We start from the raw sequence: 12,172 nt of genomic DNA, 5'->3' as shown, positions 1-12,172 counted from the left end.
GAGTTCTGCAGGCAGGTCAGTGCCTGCTGACCGCCCTGCCTGGCCTGGCACGCAGGAAGCTGGGCCACCACAGGTCACAAGGCACAAGGATGCAGTCATGGCCAGTGAGGTTCTGGGGATTCTGGGCAGAATGAAAACAGCATCCTGAGTCAGAGAACCAAGGATGGAGAGACTCTTCCCCCTTCCCAGAGCACAGGAAAGCCCATTCCAGAAGCTTCCTGAAGACCTGAAGGGTGTGTGCGCGTGTGCACACACACACACACACACTCACATATGTGTTCTGTTGGGGTTCTAAAGCCCCTGGGGGGAAAGGAGGGACCAGGAGCAGCATGAATTCAACCCAAATTACCTCAGTCTCATTGGAATTTCCTTCCAAAGCCTTCAGAAGCTGGGGCCTGTGTTAGGCCTGAAGGGGCCTGAAGGAGGCAGGCCTGGGGGAGTCTGAGGCTGTCTTCTTGGAGGGGCAGTTCCCTGAAGGTTGAGAGGACAGAGTGCAGACAGCATTCTCACTGGGGACTCCATTCATCATCCATCCTGTGAATGGGGACTGAGGAGGCACTCCCAGAAAGGAAGTTTCCCTTCTAGCAAAGCATGTCCACACAGGTCAGAAGTGGGTGGGAAAGCTTAAAGAAACACCATGCCCCAACTCCCAGGGAGTGACTGGCAATCTCAAACATAGATGCTTTTGGCTTTCCTCTCTTTTGACAAGGGACCTGTGGAGGTTATTGTGTCATCTTATTATACCTCATCTAATAACTGCAGTGTTTGTGCTGAGGCTGAATGAAGATGAAGAGCTGGAAGTCAGACACATCGGAGAACACCTACAATCCCAGACACATGGGAGGCTGAAGCAGGAGGACCGGAAGTTTGAGGCCAGTCTCAGCAACTTAGCAAGAGCCTGTCTTGAAAACAAACAAACAAACAAAAAAAATGGAGGTATAATGCTGTGGCAGAACACTTGCCTAGCATGTTCAAGGCCCTGGGGTCTGTCCCCAGTACTGAAAAGAGAGAGCAGGAGCACACTGAAAGAGAGACAGAAAGAGGGAGGGAGGGAGAGAGAGAGCGCAGGGGAGATGTCTGCCTGCCTTATTCTATGTGATTCTGTGAGATTGATATGCCTTGAACCTCATTTCTCAGCAGTTCAGCAGCAAAAGGAGCCTCACCCCTGCTTTACAAAGGGCAGCCCTCATGAGAACATAGCCTGTTCAACAGGAACAGGAAATGGCATTGGGGAGGGGTGTTGGACTACACAGAGAGCTCCCTCCAGGGCCTTTGGGAACCAGTGCTTATACCATTTGGGTCATCTGAGGACATGATGATTGGTCTTTCCCACACCTTTTCTGAGTTTCATGCTGACCCAACTAGCTGGGAGGTCAGACCCAAAGTCTTCATTAAGAGTTTAAACTGCTACCTGGAGCAGTGGTGTGCACCTATAATCCCAGCAGCTCAGGAGGCTGAGGCAGGAGGGTTGCGAGTTCAAAACCAGCCTCAGCAACTTAATGGGGCCCTGTCTCAAAATAAAATATAAAAAGGGGATGGAGATTTGGCTCAGGGGTTAAGCACCCTTGGGTTCAATCTGTGGTACAAAAGAAAAAAATGCTTAGATTGCAACTTGATGTCCTCTTAGCAATTCTCCTCCCCAGTGCCATTTATCTTTCTCTGAGGTCCCAGAAATCAGAGGTGATGAGGTTCACCCTGGGATGTGGGTGGGAAAGTTTGCCAATATCTCACGACTCCTGGGTCAAAATGGTCTTTCTCCCTCCAGCTACCCAGAACCCCTCGTGAGGTTCTGCCTTCAGCAAGTGTCCCCTACCTGTCTTGTTATTCTGACCTCTTCTCGATACTCCAAGAAGACAAAATATACCTCCATTCTGAAGGGGACCTAGAACTATATGGCTCAGTCCTGACGGTGACTAGAAAAACCCCTTTGAGGCTGGGGTGGGCGCACCCCTCAGCCATCCAGCTCTCTGACTCTAAGACCTCTTCTGGCTCCTAATAGAGGTAGGAGTATGCACATTCACCCTTATGCACAGACCCTCACACAGGATACACTCATGCACTCACACTTGCATGGACACACTCATTGGAACTCACACGTGCACCTTCCACAGGCAATATACACATGCATACCACACACACACACACACACGCTCACCCACACACATGTTCTGACCGTGTGTCTTCAGCTCTTACATTTTGCTTCTGTTGCGGCTGTGGCAATGCTAATTGAATCAGGACTGGGAGGAAGGTGGGGGCTGGGGAAGGGGACCACTTCCTCTGCTATCCCAACTGCTCCCCCTTCAGGCTTCAGCTGAGTCTGTGGCAGCAGGAAGTGGAGATGGAGGTTTTGAAATGCAAGCAAGGAAGGAAGCAGGCAGGAGATGGAGAGGAACAGCAGTGTGGAGGGCTGTGGGGGCATAGGGAGCCTCTGTCCAGGGTCGGGTCAGTGCAGTGGGAGGTGACAAAGAAGAAGACACCATATTTTCCTTGGATCCACATCAGAAGGACATGAGGTGGGGAAAATAGAGACCCAAGGGTCCAAGTGGACCTCTGTGGAACCTTAGGCCAGGAGGTCACTTACCATCTCTAAGTCTCAGTTTACCTATCCCTAAAGTGAAAATTATGATACTCTTCCTTTACAAGTACCATAGAGATGAGCAAAAATGTCCTTCAAGAGTCCGGAATGGAGGACAGCCTCAGCAAATGGCTGTGATTGTCACTGATGCCTAAATCAGATGGGATCTTGGAAGGTGTCTGTTCTTGGCCATACTCTTGAGGAATTACCAAGGACACGACTTTCCTTTATAGAAAATCCATACCTCTCAGGACTCTTTCCAGTTGTCCCATCATAGAGGTGATGGTGCAAAGAGGGACAGTGATTGTAGGCTGTGCCATCATCCACAGGGATAAAAGAGCTGGGAGGGCCATGTGTGAGGTCAATACAGTGGTGGGAGGGGAAGCTCCCAGGACAAGCACCAAGGAGAAAAGGAACACAAGTTCTTCTCCCTGGTCCTGGGAAAATAAGCTTCTAATTGTTTGAGGTGCGGCCAGAACCATCAGGCAGGACCAGAGACACAGGAAAAGGGAAACAGAAACTGACAGCTTTGACACATCCCCAGGGAAATGGGGCTGCGTCCATGGATACTAAGCACAGAGAGGTCATTGCCAGTGTGGTGGTTAAGGGCTCTACAACTTGCCTGCTGTGTGACTTATTTTCAATGTGCCTCAGTTTCTTCATCTGTAAAATGGGGAAACTTAACACAATGCCAGACACATGATGTTATCACAATGATGAGGCTCAAAAGAAGGACTAGTTTATACTTTTTGGCCAGTGTTCATCAACAATAATCAACCAATCATGCAATCAAATGCCCTTTGCATTTGGCTTCATTTGTTTAATGCACTCCTCTTTCTGTTTCCCCAGGAGATGCAAATCCTCATTTTGGGTTTACCCTGCTCTTCCTCTCCATCCCAGGTATGCTCATTTAGGAGTTTTCCCATCTGACCCTCTATTCCACAGCCCTGTCCCCAAGTAGCTGAACCTGTCCCTTCAACCCCTGTTTCTACAAATGCTGTTTGCAGCACAGAGCAGTTCCAAAACTATGGGGCCAGAAACAAACACTCCAGATGCAGTCTTGCTTCATTCCTTGCTAGACTCAGTTTTCTCATCTGACAAATGGGGATAAACAGCTGCCTACCCAATTTCTCAGGTATGTTTTATACAAAATGAGAATGTTTATGAAGGTGATCCACAAACTGGAAAGCTTCAAGCAAGGCATGCACATAGCTCACATATTTATAGCTCTCCCTTAAAATGCAGAGCTCTTGTGCAGTGCACAACCTGAACATCTTCACTATCCCTACACTATTGAGTTATTGTTTGAATTGAGACATCTCACGTTTTTGCCACTTCTAGAAAAAGCTTATCATTCTTCCATGCATCAGTCAGATAGACTGTGTAACAAACATCCCAAAGCATTGGGATTGCTTGCTCCTGTGCGGTGGTGAGGTGTAGAGCAGTTAAGAGGCTTTAGTGATTTTGGTGATTCTCAAATGTCTTGATACCCACCTGGAACAACCGGGCTACTCAATTCTGCTTCACTTTTACCTCCTTCTCCAGCAGGCTGCCTTGCCATGTTAGACTTTCATGGCAAAGACACAAGGGCAAGAGTGAAGAAATATAAACATGGAAGAAACCAGCCCTGAGCATGTGCTTTTCAAGTCTCTACTTGTGTTAAATGCATGTTTTTACGAGCATGTGACAGTCCTGTGGGTTTCAGTAGGGAGAGAATGGGCATCTCCTTCACTGTTTCTAGATCTGGCCTGGAGGTTTATCATCTCCATATGTGCTTTAGCACCCTCATATGTTAGCACATCTTTCCCATTTGAATCATTCTTCCTTTAAATGTACAGCTCTTGTGCAGTGCACACCCTGAATATCCTTACATGGCTGTTCTGAGCTATCATGTACTTGAGTAAATTCACATGAAAGCAATTAAATGGTGAATGCTCCAGGAATGTAACCTGTTATTAGAGATAATACTGGACTCTGAGTAGACAGGTTTCAACCATGGAACCAGGAAATAAAACTCAAAAAAAAGGGTTCTCAAAAGGAAGGAGGGAATCAGAAAAGAAAGTTGAGGCTCAGCAATGAAGGAGTTTTGGAGGGCTGGGCAGAGGGGAAGCTGGGAAGGGCACTGGACCAGAGATTTCCTGTGGAAAAGGACACCTAAAGAGCATCAAGACCCAGGGGCCTTGCTGCTGGTTCAAAGGACTGCAAGCCTGCTCTGGGCGGGGGGACTTCTGCCTCACACAATATGGTTTATTTTCCATTCTGGCAGAGCTGTGGGTCCCCAAAGCCTTCATCCTTTAGCTATTCAGTGAGTTGGGCTATCTGGCCGCAGGCTCTTCCCATGGATCTCGAACCCCAGTCTCCTTCCACCTGGCTTCTTATTTTTGCTCTGCCTGCCATTCATAGTCAGATCCAGTACAGCGTGCTGCTCAGCCTGGCCTCTGACAACCCAGCAACTGGGCCTCCCTTCTTACATCTTGCCTCCATCCCCTCAGTAGGCAGAAAAGGGCAAGAAGCACTGTTCCAAAATCCCACACCCTGAAGTGAGAGGCCGCCTCTCCCAACAGTACCTAGCTCTGCTCTGGGCTGCTGAGGATGGACCTTGGCTGGGGCGAAGGTGGCAGTCTTCTAAGAGGCAGGGGTGGAGGAGGGTGAGGAGATGAAGGAGTTGGGGAAAAGGAAGGGAGTAAGAAGATGAAGAAGAGAAGAGCTGAGGGGAAATTGGAGCAGGGGAGGGAAGTGGGTCAGAGGAGACAGGACAGATGGGGACAGAGAGGAAGAGGGCAGGAAGGTGGGAAGGCTTTGAGTTCGCTTGTCTCCTGTGACTCCACACACACACACACACACACACACACACACATTCTTTCTGAGGAGTTTTGTAGGAAGCCATACAACAGGGAGAATAAGGGAAAGAGGACTATAGAGAAAAGCTATGTGTACAAGAGGGCTCCCAAGCCATGCATCCTGCCCTTGGACATGGGAGTGGGTGGAGGCAAAAGTCTTGGCCCACTGCCAGTCTGGACTGGCCAGTGGGAGACTGAGCAAGTTCAGGTTCAGAACCCACTCCAGCTGCTCTACTTAGGAGATTCTCCAGGCACGCTTGTGACAGCAGGTAGCAAGCAGCCTGCCCTGAACATGAAGTCCCACATTGATAAAATGGGGATAATGTAAATCCCTGCCGTATAGACAGGCTAAGGAGAAGTTCAATAAACAAAGAAGTATGCCTGTAGGACGTGTGGCTGGTGCCCCATGTGGGTGGCATACTCATCTCCCAGCTGCCGAGTGTGGGCCTGTGGCTCCCCAGAATGGGATCCCCTTTGCCACAAAATGCCACAAGGTGCTTGGAAGATTACTGCCTCTGCTCCCTGGAGCTACTGGAGACCAAATTTTCTAAATGGGGTGCGGTAGGTATCAAAATTCACCTGCATACTCCTGAACTATCTTCTTAATTTCTACCTTGCCTTTTATTTTAAGGAAACACCTAAGACAGAACATTCTTCTTTTTTTTGGGGGGGGGGGGTACTNACCTCAGAGAAAGATAAATGGCACTGGGGAGGAGAATTGCTAAGAGGACATCAAGTTGCAATCTAAGCATTTTTTTCTTTTGTACCACAGATTGAACCCAAGAGTGCTTAACCACTGAGCCACATCCCCAGCCCTATTTGTATTTTATTTAGAGACAGGGTCTCACTGAGTTGCTTAGGGCCTCACTAAGTTGCTGAGGCTGGCTTTGAACTCCAGATCCTCCTGCCTCAGCCTCCAGAGCTGCTGGGATTACAGGCATGGGCCCATGTTCTTGGCTAAGACAGAAGCTTCTTGAGAATTAGTCATCAATGAGCTGGGACCAAGAATGGGCCCAAGGTTGGAGATTATGTCCCTTGCAGATAGGAGGACCATAAACATCTCTGCCTGCAACAAAAAGAACCTTGGAGGCCAGATCCATGAGCCCAGGGCAGGTGCCAGACTGCTCTGGGCTGGTCTTGCCTCTCCTGGGAAGATTAGAGGAGGAACCTGGCTGGGGTTCAAATAACTTAAAATAAAAATCAGATGTTCCTCATGGCTACTTTCAGTTTCCTAGGATATGAGGCAGCTGCCAGCCCTTGCAAATGGGGCTGACACTGTCCCTCAAATGTTCCAAAATGGCCAGTGAGAAGCCTGTGGATAGGGATGCGGGGAGAAGAGGTTGCTGATCTTGGGAGCACTTGGACATAAGGGAGATTGGAAGTCATTTAAGGAATGAGAAGGAGTCAGGGCACAGTTGAATGGGGGAGGTGCCTACAGAGCTTCCATTTTGTGTGCAATTAGTCTAGGGATGCCCTCATTTGCATAAGGTTCATATATTTGCATAAAATTGCTTGAGGCCCTAACTACTAGTACAGAAAATAAAATAACATGAATCAATTAGCGGGCCTGACTGTGATTGGAGCAAATCTGGTGTTAGGGAGTCTTCTTCCCTGACTGCAAGAGCATAGCACTGTCAAGAAGGCAGCTGGGAGGCACCCGACAGTGTAGCTTAGCTTCCAAGAGGGCTCTGGGAGGAAAGTCCCACTCCACCCAGTCCAAGGAGGGACGGACGGGGCAGTCCTCAGTGGGTCACAAGAGGCATGACGTTGGGGCCTGAGTCAGCAGATGTGGGCAGCAGGTCAGAACTGGTCAAGGAGACATGAGGGAACCTCAGAGATGAAAGGAGACGTGGGGAGGTGTTCCCAGCGTGTCACCAGAGGGAAGCTCATTATCCCAGCCCTGTGTTTATGGAAGGCCCTTATGCTTCCAGCCTGAGTTCAGCACACATTCTGTCATTTGATTCTCCTGATGCTTTTAGGAAACTGGCACAATTATCCCAATAGAGGTGAAGAAACATAACTTCAGAGCTATTCTAGTTTGGCACGGGACAACACTCGTGGATGGCAAATGGATTCCTGCCCAGCTCCAGGGGCCTATAGCCACCTCCCAGTGAGCATGGCGCCTTGCATCTGGCAGGACCGCAATAAATATTTACTTAATAAATGACTGATGTGTGTGGGGATGAGCTTTGAGGGGAGGTGAAGGTCAAACTGAGGACGGATGGCAATGCTTAAGGGAAAGCAGGTTAAAAGTGAACCACAGGATGCAATTTCCTTAACAACAATAACAAAAGCTCCATCGGTCATCCCTGGGAGTCTGGGAAGATGTAACTGAATCAGGATGTTTCTCCCCCATGATAAATTCTGCGAGCTGGGCTTTCAGTTCTTCTTTGGCAGCACACTGTCCTGAGTTCCCTGCTTGCTCACCCTTGGAGTGAGCCCTGGCATGTTGGCCCTTGTGCTGAATTTTCAATTCTGGTCTGGAATCTGTAGTCCTTGGTGAGTCAGCCGTGGCCACAGCTAGTGAGAAAGCTGGGCTCCGGGAGCGCACGCTCACTCCCCACCGCTGCAACCGCACAGTCGCTTATCTTTCATTCCCATCCACAAGCAAAACCTTTGCTGATGAATCACCAATTTCTCTCTTCATCTCTCCCCTTCTCTTTTGCATTGACCCTGCTGGTTTAGAAGAACTCTCAGGATTTTTTTTTTTTTTTTTGTCTCTGCTCTCTCCCTGAACCTCCTCCTCCCCCAGAGTCACTGTTAATGAATCAAATTGCCCTTCGACTTGAATTACGGGGAAAGCAGCCTCGCCCACTACTAACAGTAGATGGGGTGGCTGCCCCCAGATCCACACTAGCCTTGTCGCAATGACTCAGAGTGGATGTTTATTTTTGAATCTCGCATCCTTTATCTGAGAAAATGGACTACCGATGGGAAACAATTACCTACCACTTACCCCACAGGGCTGATGGGAGCAGATGGCACGTGCGGTGGAGAAGCAGCACAGTGCATTAATGTCATCAGCAACGATCACAGCCATAATGAGTCCACATCATGGGGACTGAAAACTGGAGAGAGGAAAGAGCAACAGCTGGGCACTTCTTCAGCCAGATCTGGACACAACCACCCAAATGGCTTGTTCCAGTTTCACTAATAGGCAGAGGGCAATGTGAAGCTACAAGGGAACCCACAGAAAACAGCTCCTGCTTTCAGCCCTGCCGATTATCAGGGAGCTGTTCTGCAGGGACCACGTGGCAATTCATTGTTTACCTGAACCGAGTGGCTTTCTTCTGCTCTGTCTGAATAAAGCAGGTGTGCATGCCTATGTATGCATGTATGTATGTGCGCATGCGCGCGCACCACCACACGGTAGTTCTGCTAAGTCTGCCCCAAAAGAAACACAGGGGACGGTCAAAGTAAGGTCTCTAAAGCTAGGAGTAATGTTCAAAGATAATATATAATGAATATGAGAAAGGCCAGCAGTGACCTTTCATGATATGGTGAATTGGGATGCTGTGATATCAGATACTATACAGACAGGTTGACAGGTCAATTTCTTAGCTGTAGAAAGGAAAAGGATGAGGACCAAGAATCCAGCCGGCATCCCTGACATTTCTGAGGGATTTGGGAAGAAAAGGAAAAACTACCCCATGGCAGACTGCCTGGCCCCCTCCAGCTGTCTCCATGAGCACATGGTTACTGCCCGCCTACACTCCACACCGCCTTTTCTCTTGGCCTTCTCAAAGCCAGAGAAACTCAAGGATGCATTAGATTGTTTCCTCTCCTTCCCAGCTGGGCCATGTTGTAGATTCTACACCATTGCCATGAACACTAGAATCTTAGCACAAAGAATCTGGATCCACAATTTTTTAAGGTAAGATTTGGCTTTGAACTTGACCTTCTCCAATCTCAGAGGTAGCTTCTTGTAGATCACCTGTCTGCCAGATCCTTTCATCAGAAGGTCATGAGATCCATGATTTGTAGGCTTTTTATTTTATGGCAGCAGGAATAATCTAATCAAGTGTTAGAACCTTGAGCAGATCACAGGCCACCACACATGACTCTGAAGCTAAATTCTCAGCATTTCTAATGCCTCTGAGATCCAGTTGGGTTTCATCCCTGTTTGAGGTTGAGTGTATGGTTTGAACCATAAGCTTTGGGGTTCTTAAATGCTTTGTGGGAAGGGACAGGTTGATCTTACTAGTCATAACGAACTGAGGATTTTGCTGGCAGCTGTCTGCCTGAAGATGTACAGCCAGATTCAATAGCACTCCATGACTCCAAAGAAGTTGGTTCATTTCCAGGAGCACCAATATTTGCAGTGATTATTTAAACTTCAAAGCATAGAATACAAAAGTTGGAAACAAACACAGAGAAGAGATCGTGGGCAAATAAATGGGAGATCAGAGGGGATGAAGGACTTGAGTGAAGTCACAGGGCTTATCTTTGCCTGACTCCACCCAATTGTCCAGGCCTCTGAACTTAGCCTGACATTTGTGTTAACTGTTTTGTATAAACAAAGATGATGTTTACCAGTATAAAGTATGAAGTGCTTCACGATTTAGTTTACCTTCACTTCTACATTTTTTTTAGTCTCCACGAACACCAAGAAACAACTCCACTGATTTAGTCTGGCTTCTGTCTCAACCACACCATTGAAGACACTCTTTGCAAATATCTATTTGTTGCTACATTCAAAAGACCCTTACCACACCTCATTACTTAACACCTTGGAGGTATTTCACGCTGCCAATCCCAACTCCTTCCCTGAATGCTCTAGCTCAGGGTTGCTCAAAAAGCGTGGGTTGTGGACTAGTACCAGCTGTGCCTGTACGAACAGGTGAGCTGTTGCTGGTCTGCAAAGAGATGATCATACAAACTGAGAAAAATAGAGACTTTTATAGCATTTTTTACAGAGTAATTGTTCTCTTTTGAATCTCATAATAACAATGGGACTGATATTTGAAGCATATTTTCAAATTTTGAATTCTTTTTTATTGCATTTGTTCATAAGTATTGATCCATGACACATGGTGGGGGCTGGAGGGACCTCAGTGTGCCTTACATAGCTTAAGAACTACTCTAGGATTGTACCTGTTCTGATTCAAAACTTTGTGATGTAAATGGGTGTCATTCGAGGTGGCTGTGGGCTCAGCCTCTGAAAGACTCCATTCACCAAGTTCAGGGGCATTTTCCTTCCACTCTTTTCCTCCTTTTTTCTTGTGTTTCCCAAATCTTGCAGTAGGTCTCTTATTCTGATTGCCGACAATTAACAATGAATAGAGAAGTGCTATCATCTCTTCTGTTGTCCAAGTCCACATTGGAAGGACCCAGGTTGTAATCTATTCAATATGGTATATGAGTTTACTGGGGACGCGGAAGGGAGAGTAGTGACATTTTACCCATCATTCTGATGGTCTCATTGCATCCTGGAATCTGCCAGTCTACCTAGAGGAATTGTCTCATCTTGGTTTAAGCACACATGAAAACAGGAGCCTGAGTTTCTGGGCAGTGAGGGTGACACCCACCAAATGGAATGCCATATTCTTCCCACTTCTGTGCCTTAGTGTCCTATGGAGTGAATAAATAGCAGGCAGACTGACCCCTAGGGCTAAGCTAAGGAGGGCCACTAATTAGTGATTGTATAGCAAACTGGAAATAAAAATGTCAAGTGTTACTATTAATGCTAGAGTTTCCAAAGTCCCCTATGACTTCACTCCAGAACCTCTAAAAAGTAACAAGAAACATGATTTGAGGGAAAAGAGAGTTTCAATTGCAGTGGACCTCAATATGACTGGAAAAATAAAACATATATGAATATGTTGCCTTTTCCCAGTGAACCTGAAGACTGAAATGCTAAGGAAAAAGTTAATCACTGCTATAGATAAAAATGTCCAGTTTGTCATTGAAAAAAAAAATCCAAAAATAATTGAAGGACAAGGGAAAAGTGGGGAAAATATTTGTTTTCACACATAAAGCAATTGAAAGAAGAGCATCCTTAATATGTAAAGTTCTCTTATGGTCAATAAGAAAGTGAGGAACATCCAAATAGAAAAATGGGCAAGTGGGATTAGTACACCATCCACAAAAGAAGAAATACAAATCAACTATCTATGAAGATTGAAGAAATTCCATCTCACCGGTAATCATAGAGACACCAAATCAAGTAGCACCCTAGACTTTCTTTCATTGATCAGATTGTCAAACATTAAACACATTGATGGCAAAGGGAGGGGAAATGAGCCTTTTCACTTTCTATTAAGGACACTGTAAATAGGTACAGTCTTTCTGGTGAACAATTAATTTAGCAATTCATAACAAAAGTCTTGTGGTTGGATTCATGCATTCTACCTACAGGAACAAATCCTAAGGAATAATCAACAAATATACAAAGAAAAGTACAACAAGATAGATTACCTCAGTGAGGTTTACAGTAGGAAAAGTGGGAGCAATTTCAACATGCATTTGTAGCTGATTGGTTTAGCATAAAGTGGAATATTATGTACTCACTTTAAAACAATAGCTTAATTTTTATTGATATGAAAAAGTGTCCATGATTTGCTACCCCCTACCCCACACACATAAAGATTGGAAACTATCTCATTTTTGAGCATTTTAAAAATGTGTGTGTGTGTGTGTGTGTGTGTGTGTGTGAAAACATCTGGGTAAAACTGTTCTGTAATAGCTTTGGAATGAGGAGATTACAGGTGGGTTTTTTTTGTTTTTTTGTGTGTTTTTTTTTTTTTTTTTTTTTTTT

The sequence above is a fragment of the Marmota marmota genome, unplaced genomic scaffold (assembly GCF_001458135.2).
Source record: "Marmota marmota marmota unplaced genomic scaffold, marMar, whole genome shotgun sequence".
Classification (NCBI taxonomy): domain Eukaryota; kingdom Metazoa; phylum Chordata; class Mammalia; order Rodentia; family Sciuridae; genus Marmota; species Marmota marmota.
This window is presented reverse-complemented; position numbering follows the sequence as displayed.